We start from the raw sequence: 9,973 nt of genomic DNA on the forward strand, positions 1-9,973 counted from the left end.
AAGTTCTTATATTTGTAGTTGCAGTGGCATTTGTCCAAAGAATTTCTGAAATGGGTGAAGAGAAAAGATAAAGACGGCTTAGATTTTAAAGAGCCAGCACTTTCAGTAGGTTGTTGATGACACATGAAAAGACATGAACCGAATCTGCATCTTAGATTCTTACTCAGAGCTTCAGCATGTAGCAGGATAGATAAAATGTTTAGCAGAAACGTTAAATTTAAATGCTGGATTTGGTTCTGTCCTCCGAGAGCCTTCTTATTCAGTTCTTTCTGCTCCAGAGTGGAAAATGAAGCCAAACTGTCCGGAATAATACCGTGCAGAACTGCATAAGCCAAAATAACGTCGCTCGCTTTCTCAGACGCTACAGGTTTTGAGAATTAGTTGGACATGTGGGCTTTGTGCCTGTTAGGCATCTCCAAAGATGTTTCTATTTTTTGTGAATGAAGGTCAGATTTTTTTCTTGTGTATTGATGATCGTAACCATAGCGCCTGACAAAATGCCTGTTACTGGTTTCACAGTTGTTGACTATCCGATGTGTTTATGATGTCTTCATGTTTTCTTGATGTAAAACACTTTGAACTGCCTGGTCGGTGAAATGTGCCACACAAATAAACTTGATTGGACTTTCATGTTTTCTTATCCTCTTTCACTACACAGAATTTTTTTTTTCACAAGTAAACTTTTCATAATCACCGTTGATGCATTAAAAAAACAGAGAAGCATAATTTTCTCACCCTTACGTCTTTCAGTTGTTGACAATTTAAATTTTCAAAATAAAAACCAGTTTTTTTATGTTAGTTTTCAAAATGAGTTGCTCATTCAAACCAACAAATTAAAGTTAATGCTCTAATAACACAACTTCATTTGATGTTTTATAGTTTATGTAACTTCTTTTTGCCTAAAAGTATTTAGTGCATAATTTCCATTGTGCACTAACAATTGTGAATAAGCATTTAGGATCTAATTTTTAACTTTGAATGATTTCTGGAGTTTTAATCATCTGAATTAGTGCAACACACAACTTTTACACAGATGGATCTTTAGTGAGTGGAAGACCAAGGAAATGTGTGAGAACAAGACGATCAGTTTGGTATTTTTGTTATTTTGGGGAGCGTGGAAGTCTGAGGTTTTCATTTAATTTGGGGCCAAATTTACTAAACATTATTCTTTTTTTCATCAAGATTAAAAACCTTTCTGCTTTTTCATGACACGGTGAAGGTCACGAGGATCAATCTATGTGTATGTGTCTTCTATTAAAGCTATATGACACCTCTATGTAAATGATCCAGGCGAGACAATCAGGCCTTTGAGAGGAGAATGTGAGGGGCTGAATTGACTTGAAGTTGAAGCCCACCCAAAAACATACACACCCACACACACACACACTCATCCATCCAATGGGTGACGTTTTGTTTGGTCACGGCCATTGTGGCGAGAGCTGTCACCGCCACAGAAACAGTGTGACCATGTTGATTAGGCCGACGTTCGGAGCGAAGAGTGGAAATACGCTGTCAGGTCGTTACAAAAATACATAACCTCTCACTTCTAATTATGGCGTGGGCAGCTGGAGATCACACAGAGGAGTCCACCGACACACTCCAACTGAATCAGCCTCCTCTTCCTCCTCCTCCTCTTCTTCCTGCCGTAAACACGTCCCGCTGCCCTTTTACTCAACTCACCTGCAGAGCGTTCCCAAATATTTACCCGACAATTTCAGACTTCGTGAAACATCACAGCGCTGCAGACGACACAATAACCGAGAACACCGCCGCGGCCGTGGGGAACTTTGAACTTGTGATGGCTCTGGTGACAAACGGAGGTGATGAATGGGTTCACTTGTTTTGGTCAAACTGGTTTTCCAGCAGCAGCAGCAGCTGTTTCCACTGAAAACGCTGACAAATTAGAGCAGCGTTCAGCAGCTAAGGAGCCGGACGGCTGCAGGGTCGGTGATTACTCGGCCTGGTGAAACTGTTTGTTGGCTCGTTTTTCAGAGCGGCTTCAGGAGGTGATCAGTTCAAGGATTACAGCGGAAAACATTCGGAGGAGAAAAGCTGAGCAGTTAGAGCAGCTTTTAAATGAATTTAACCTGCTGAGGTTCGGGCCAGAATGATGCAAAGTTTAACATGAGCTCACCCGACTGCAGCGCTTTCAGAGTTTCACATCACAAAAGACATGAAATGTGACTAGTTATAACTATTTAACTAGTCAAAAATTTGACCTATGGCCAGAAATTAAAACTTTTTCAAGGATTAAACCTATGAACTTGATTAATAATATTTAGCAAAAGCTTCTAAAAATCTATTTTTAAACTTTGGTTGTCAGAGATAATCAGTTAGCATATTAAAATCTATCTGCGAAAGGTTCAGCTGCAGGGAATAAAAATAACACTTAAAATTTACAGTCTAAATGTGGAAGGAAAGTTTGCAGGAAACACAGGACAAACAGATATATAAAGGGCATCTGTGGTTACCATGGGAACGAGGGTTACTTGACCTTTGGTATCTTGGATAGTGTCAGTGACTGGGAGTGTGACTAAGAGATTGTTTACCTCTGATTATTTAATTAACCCTAAACAGTCAGTTTATTTGCAGGTTGGAGTCCAGAAACACTGCTGGACATTTTGTTTGTTATATTAGATATAATTTGTATGCATTTAGAAATTGCAAAGTAAATACAAAAATAAAATGACCGCAGTGAAATTTTATACATTTCTAATTTATTCATTTCAAATAAACTAATCACGGTAAATATCCTAATTCTCCTCTCTGATGAAGAAGATTCAGACGCAGAAAATCATTACGCACTCAACATAAACAGAACCTCGGAAACAAACATTAGCTGATCACATAAATTTTTTGCCCGATGATTTGTAGTGTATGTTATCCAAACTTTGTAACAAGGAAAAACCCAAACAAAGCCCTTTAAACTCCTCTCACATATGGGATGATTCATAGTTACCTACCAAATCCTGAAATAAATAAAATATCATTTGAAAAGTCTCCCTGCCAAGCTTTGTTTGCCAAATTTTAAATTACATTTTTTTTAAAAAATGATATTCTTAAAAATCCATTTTAAAGTTTTGATATCGACTTCAAGGACGTGGAGCTGCAACAACTCAAGCAAATCCTGAGGATCAACTTTTAACGGTTCAGCCTCTGCTGGAGCTGGAGAGAGGAAATACATCATCCTAAATGCCCATCTGTCAGCAGAATATAATAAAACATTAAAAGGCCGTGATATCAACCTGTGTTGTCACCGTGACCCCAATCATGGTTGATATCCAGGAAACCGTCTTCTCCTCTGAGTAAAAACCGAATCATTTAGCGTTTGATAAAGCTGGAAAATAGTCTGCGATGCTGAAACTGAGAGGCTTCAGGCTCTGATTGCACCGCTGAGACTTCATGTCTGCATGTCAGCAGCACAGACATGGACAGACCCGCGCATGGAGACATCCGTGTGCAGGATGATAAAACTCATCTTTCGGACAGGAAAAGACTGAAGCTGAAGTGATTTAAACCTGTTTGAAATGTTGGATCTTGGATCTGTGCGGCTGAGGAAAAATATCAAATGATCTGAGGAGTCACAGGAGATTATTTCTCAATTTGCAATTATGAAATTTTCTGTTGAATGAATTTTATAATTTGAAGTTTTTTCTCTAATCCGTTTTTTTATTATTGTTATTTCTTTAAATGATTGTTTGGTTTTATTTGCAGCTCACAAACTGAAGCGTTCATCCAAATAATTTGGTTGAAAGCTGAAGAAATAAAATCTGTTTCTTTATTTCATAGAAACCAGAAATAAATATTTATGTTTCATTTTTGTGTAAGAATTTGCCATTTTAAAACTTCCAGCATTTTCTTTCATTTTGGCTACATTTTTATAGCTTGAAACACATTTTAAATATTTTAATCATGTTTAGTATTTCGTAACTAAGCGCTGGTAAAGCAGGAAAAGACAATATTATGGTATCCAATAACTTTCTGGCTTCATAAATCTGTGCTGAAGATCAATCCAGACCTGAAAGCTGAAACCTGTTGGATCAGTGACGTCATTCTGGACCGAAACGGCAGCATTGCATAAATATTATTGAGGGTTACGCAGCTGAATAACATCCACAGAAGTCACCACCAGGATCTGCAAAACGTGTTAACCAACTAAATATAAACCGTCAAATTCCTGAAAGAAAAGTTTAATCTGTTTTTATTGTTTTTGTGCTCCCATTTTACATATAACCAAAACTCACAAAACATGCCAACCAGCATTGCATTTAATCTCATTGCCGTATTCAGCAGCAGGACGTTTCGACTTTACCAAACCAATAGAAAGTCGACAGAAGAGAAAGAAAAGAGAAAAAAAGGCAAATTTTAAATAAGATTTTCTGTTTAAAATAATAAGCAAGAAAACTCTGCAAACATTTTCTTTTTAGTCACTAACAACCCTCCCTCTCTTTTATAAAAGTTACTCAACAACAAACTGACTTCATTTTTGTTCTGGACAGATTTCTTCATGACGCTCGTGAACAGAGCCGGTTGGAAACTGTCCTGATAAAACCTGAGGCGATGTTATGAAGACAAAGACAAGTGGTGGCAGTTTATTCTGTATTATAGAGGGAAAAAAAACAGCTGAGGTTCAGCCTTCATGAAGTCTGAACCACCGAGTCATGAACTCAGTGGAGTGATGAGGGAAAGTCTGGTAGCAAAACCTCATGCAGCCTCTCCCAGACATTAAGACGATGTGTTGAGCTCAAACTTTCCTTGAATGAAACTCATTTATTTGAAACGTTTTCTCAGAAAGTACCCTAAAATTTCTAGATGTTAAATTCTGGAAATAAATACAGGAAGATGGCTGTGAGTTCAAGAAAGTATTTGTTGCATATTTTGTCATAATATTGCCAAATCAGCAAAAGTATATCCCAGATGCATCAGATATTGCTTTGTAAGCAGAAACTCTTTGCATTTTTGGAAAAGGTCCTATAAGCGCATTTCAGATGTTTCTCAAATATCACTAAAGGCATTTAAAGCTTCATTGATAGACACTTTAAATGCTTGTCATTGTCTGTAAATACAGACAGTCTCCAGAAGTAGCCTGAACATAATCTTGTTATTTCCAGGAAAGTAACCTATAATCTCTGGAGTGTACATGGTGTGTTTCAGGGAAGTACCCATGAAGTAATTTCTGGAGATTTTCTTAACTTCTTGGAACTTTTAAGGTACTTTCCAGGAAAGTGAGGGTTGTGGTACGTATTAGTCCTCAGTCCTAAAATCGGTTTCATTCAAGAAAATTGAGTAGAAAATCTCAGTTTATTCACAAAGAGAAAGTTAAAAACCCACAGCTTTTCATCGCACTATACTGATAAAAGAATATTTAGGATTTTGCAACAATTGAAAATGTAAAAAGAAGGTTCAATAACAAATGTGGCTTCAGATGGAAGATTTTCTTCGCAGTAACTACCCAGATCAGTTCAATAAAGCAAAATCATCTGGAGTTAATCGACTCTTGTCTTCACAAAAATCCAAACAGGCTGCAGTTTTCAAAGTTTAATTCCTGCAGTCTGCATTTCTGCATGGTCTGATGTAGTCAGGATCTGATCTGACTGCAGAGCTTTGCTATCATTTCCTCCTCAGATGATCTCCAGAGCCGCCATTTTGGCCTTTTTTAAAGCTTCACATGTTGTTTCAAACTTTTTTATGAGGCGCTTTTGTATCCAGAGGTTTTTATTCATCCAGAAGAACTGAAGCAGCTCCGGTTTTAATCCACCAGGGGGCGGAAAGAGTCTGAGTTTGTGCCCAGTTTGTCTGGATGAAGATTATTTTAAGAACTAGCAGCATTTAGGAGCGGATCAGATGCGGCCGTCAGTCAGGATCTGCATGTTGACATTGAGCAGGTCCAGCTGTTTGACAGTAGAGCTGCAGCTTCAGGGGAAGCTGATCAGGAAGTTCCTGTTGAAAGAAGTGAGCCCTCAGCATTAAGATATCCTCCTTCAAGTGACTGAAGAGGCTGAAGGATTTATGATGTAGAGTCACCTCTGACTTTAGTTCATCGCTTACTGTCAGATCCCTGCTTAGATTTACTCTGTTTCATCAAATGAAGCTTTGAGGGTGGTGTTATGGTCTGCAAATGGAGCTTCACATTTCATCTTCTTTCTTATTAATCACAATTTGAAGCCTAATCGGTGGTCCGCGTTCTGAATAAGTTGATTATTTACTCCTCTGCCAAACTAACCAATAAAAATAATTTAACCATGGATTTTATGTACATCAAAAAGGTAACATTTGCATCACATTTCAGCACTGATATCATACTTTTCTTCCTATTTCAAAACATTTTAATTACATTTCTGTTCATTATATCTCAGCTAATATTCTGAAGTTTTTGTTCTTCATCGTTACGACATAATAAAGCATCAAAGTGAGAGCAAAAGTGATCGAAGAATCAAATGTGTCAAAAATTTAAATTTTTCAAAAAATGATGTATTAAATCTTCAACACGGTTTTTATAAAAAATAATCCAAATACATTTAGTACATTACAGAATGAGGTTTTTGAACATCTTGCCTTTTTTATGTTACCAGAATTTTTTCAGAATAAGGTTTGCTGGAAACATTTACAAAACAAACTAATAAACAGTAAATAAGAGATAAACAAACAGCATTAGAAATGATTATGAGGTTTAACATACATTTTTTTTTAATCTCGTTCAGACATTTTACATTTAAATAAACTTTTTTTACTACAAAGAGCTAAATTGACTGCATGAGGGAATGTGTTTAGCTTGTCTGTAACCTCTCTCACTTTTGCGTCATTTATTGAATAAAGGAATTGAATTTTCTACAAATCTATATATATTTTTCTTAGGAGGATAGATTTTAAAATATAAAATATTTTTTATCTGCTGATGACAAAGTTTTGAAGTAGTTTTTTTTTTTTTACCCTGACAGCTACTTAACAGCTTACACATAATATTATCTGTGGCGCCTTTAACTCTGCAGTGTGTTACATTATAATACAAAGATAAAAATTAAGATATTTATATTTAAATTTGAAACCACATATATGTTGGCTCTTATCCAGAGTTTAAAATGCACGGTTTTAAGAACCAAAACAATAAATTGAATATAAAATGAGCTGTTTCTTCCTCTGACAGCATCACAAGGATTCAAATGTTTAGTGTTTTATAACACTCAAATATTCTGCTCAGTTGTCTGAATGCCTGTGAATATGTGTCATATTTAATGTTTAGGTAAAAGTTAGGCTTAGATGGCGATTAATGTGTTGAACCCTTTAATTAAAAAAATTATATGTCAGATATTTCAAATCTGTAACAGCAGACAGGATTTTATTTGACATTATTGTTTACTTCTCTACTATGAAAAAATCAGGACCTGAGTTCCTTAAACTCCGCCTCTGATTGGCTAATTAAGCCCTACGATGACTCCGTCTCTCCAGGAACTCCTGCTGTCGAAATGCATTTTGAGTGAACGTGACACTTGACCCATCATCGATTCTTTTAAGTAGATGTTCATTTCCCAGTTGGTTCAGAATCCAAAGTGCAAAACCACTGAGACACAGCAAAGCTGAACCAGAACCTAAACCGAGAGCCTTTAAAAAACCGTCTGCCGGGAAATCAGCTGTTTTCCAGAGATTTCCCAGAGATTGGACCGTACAACCCGGATGAACCAAAGTCCAAGTCAGCCGCTGACCACAAAGTTGGAAATATCTGTTCCTGTTCCTTCCCTGACGTTCTGCTGTGAAACCAATCAAAACCAGTAAACGTTTTCTTAAAGGCAAACATTTGTTCGACTTTGATGATATTTTCAACATTAATTTCTTTTTTAAAAAATTAATTAATGTTTCTTTTTTCTACAATGTAAAGTAGTCTGTAGAAATAGTGTCGGTCTCCTTGTATCATCTTGTTTATTTATTGAATAACATTATTAGGAGAAAGGCTTTAGTGTATTAATTGATACAGTTATTGATAGTGTGTAATTAATTTAGTAATTATAAATAAATATCAGTCCAAAGGTTACAGGATTGCATTGCTTTTTTTTAAAAATTGCATTTCAATATTCCTGTTCCAGACAGAACGTGGATAGATCAGACCGATTCCGATACTGATTACTTACATAAATAAAAATGTCAACGTTATTTCTAAATGATTACATTTAGTATTAAAGGATTTCACAACTAAAACAGAAGCAGAACATTTTTTCATATGCTCTAAATTATGGGCTTGTTTAATTTTGTTTCATTTCTGTGGTGATCGTTATTAAGGTTGGATTGTTTCTGTTCTGCAGTTTGTCCAGAAAGCTGCAGCTCACCTCCACACAGCACCACAACACAGGACGACGGCTTGGACGTCAGACTCATGTTAGGATCAGATGACTGATGATAGTTTTTAATTAATTACACATAAGTGGAACTCAGGACAGCATTTAATGTTCTGAGCCTGAAAAGATACTTTTATTTTTAGGCTCTTCCTCTTTTACAGTAGCACAAACACTAAGACTTTAAAAGGTATTCTATATATCTTGACTTTTCAGAAGCAGAAAACCTAAAAAAAACATATTGATGGTATGAAATATAAATAGACTATATCAAAATGTGCCTTTTGATTGTTTTTTAACAAGGATTAAAACAATTTAAAGAATACCTCTCAAAGACAAAACAGGAAAAGTCTTGGAAGTAACCTGTAAATTTCAGGAAAATGTCCTTTAAGTTTGGAAAAGTTTACCTGTGGGTCCTTCATGGATGAAGTGTTGGTAAATCTCCTCGGTATTCACAAAACAGATTACATGCTTGACAGAAAATACCTTTTTAGCTTTAATATGTTGAATGGATGTGTGGCCACTTGTTGGATACACAGAAAAAGGATGGAGTGAGCGCTTTTGCCACAAAGATAATCTATGCAGGAAATGTGGGCGAGCTCCTTGGAAGTAAACACAGCAGGGAGGACCGATTTGTCTTCACCCAACAAACACAGTCTACCCCATGGTAGCACATTTTGCTCCAGGATCACAAAGAAATTATAATCTTGGTCACCAGCCAGACCACAATACAGATTTTATGTGAAATAAAATGCTCTCCTTTGTCATTAATTTTCTGTAACAGCCTTTTTTTACTTGGTGTCTGAGCTAAATGAAGCAGCGTACGTTTGACGCAGCTGCTGTCTAAGTGTTTTAACTTCTCTTCCATTCACCATTTGTGTAACATTAACTTATGGAGACCGGACCAAACAACATGTTGTTGTTGAAAACAAACTTCACATAGATTTACAGAGTTTGAGTGGTGGACTGCATTACTGCAGTGCAGTAAAAAACAGTCTGACTATGTGGAAATATGTGAAACTCGAACAATTTCCACATGGCTGCCTAATACAAAGTACCATGGAGACAGCTGTTTAGAAAAATGGAGGCGCTGAATACTTTTAAATCCGTTTGTAGAGTGTATTAGGTCTGCTAACTTCCACGCTCATGTATCAGTTCTCCTGAAATCCTCTTCTTCAGAGGATAAATGACCAAATAAACCTTCACTATGAGAACTCATGGAGACTTTTCTATCACTACCTTTGTTTTGGGTGGCCACTATGTGATACATTTATGTCTAGGTTTGACATTCGAAGCGTAACATCGTCTCCTTTTGGGAACGTTTTGGCTGCCTTAAGCTCATCTTTTATCTTCATGGCTTTTTTTTACTTATGTCTTCATGAAATGAATCTAACTTTCATGAGCTGTAAGCCGAAAAAAAAAACATCTAAAAAGAGAAGGCTGCAAAAATTATGATGTATGCCGTTTACATTTTACTGTCGAGCGGTTGATGATGTGATGATCGATGGAACAAATCGATTTCTAAGAGCCAGGAGTAGAAGCGGTTTTGGCGAAGCTGACCGGCAGACCAACAGATACAGAACTCCTTAGGACTTGTTGAATTTGGCTTTGGTGACCAGAAGCTCAAAGCCAAAAAAACTGAATCTTTT

Source organism: Poecilia latipinna, unplaced genomic scaffold, assembly GCF_001443285.1.
Source record: "Poecilia latipinna isolate Pla-1442-1.1 unplaced genomic scaffold, P_latipinna-1.0 Scaffold870, whole genome shotgun sequence".
Lineage (NCBI taxonomy): Eukaryota > Metazoa > Chordata > Actinopteri > Cyprinodontiformes > Poeciliidae > Poecilia > Poecilia latipinna.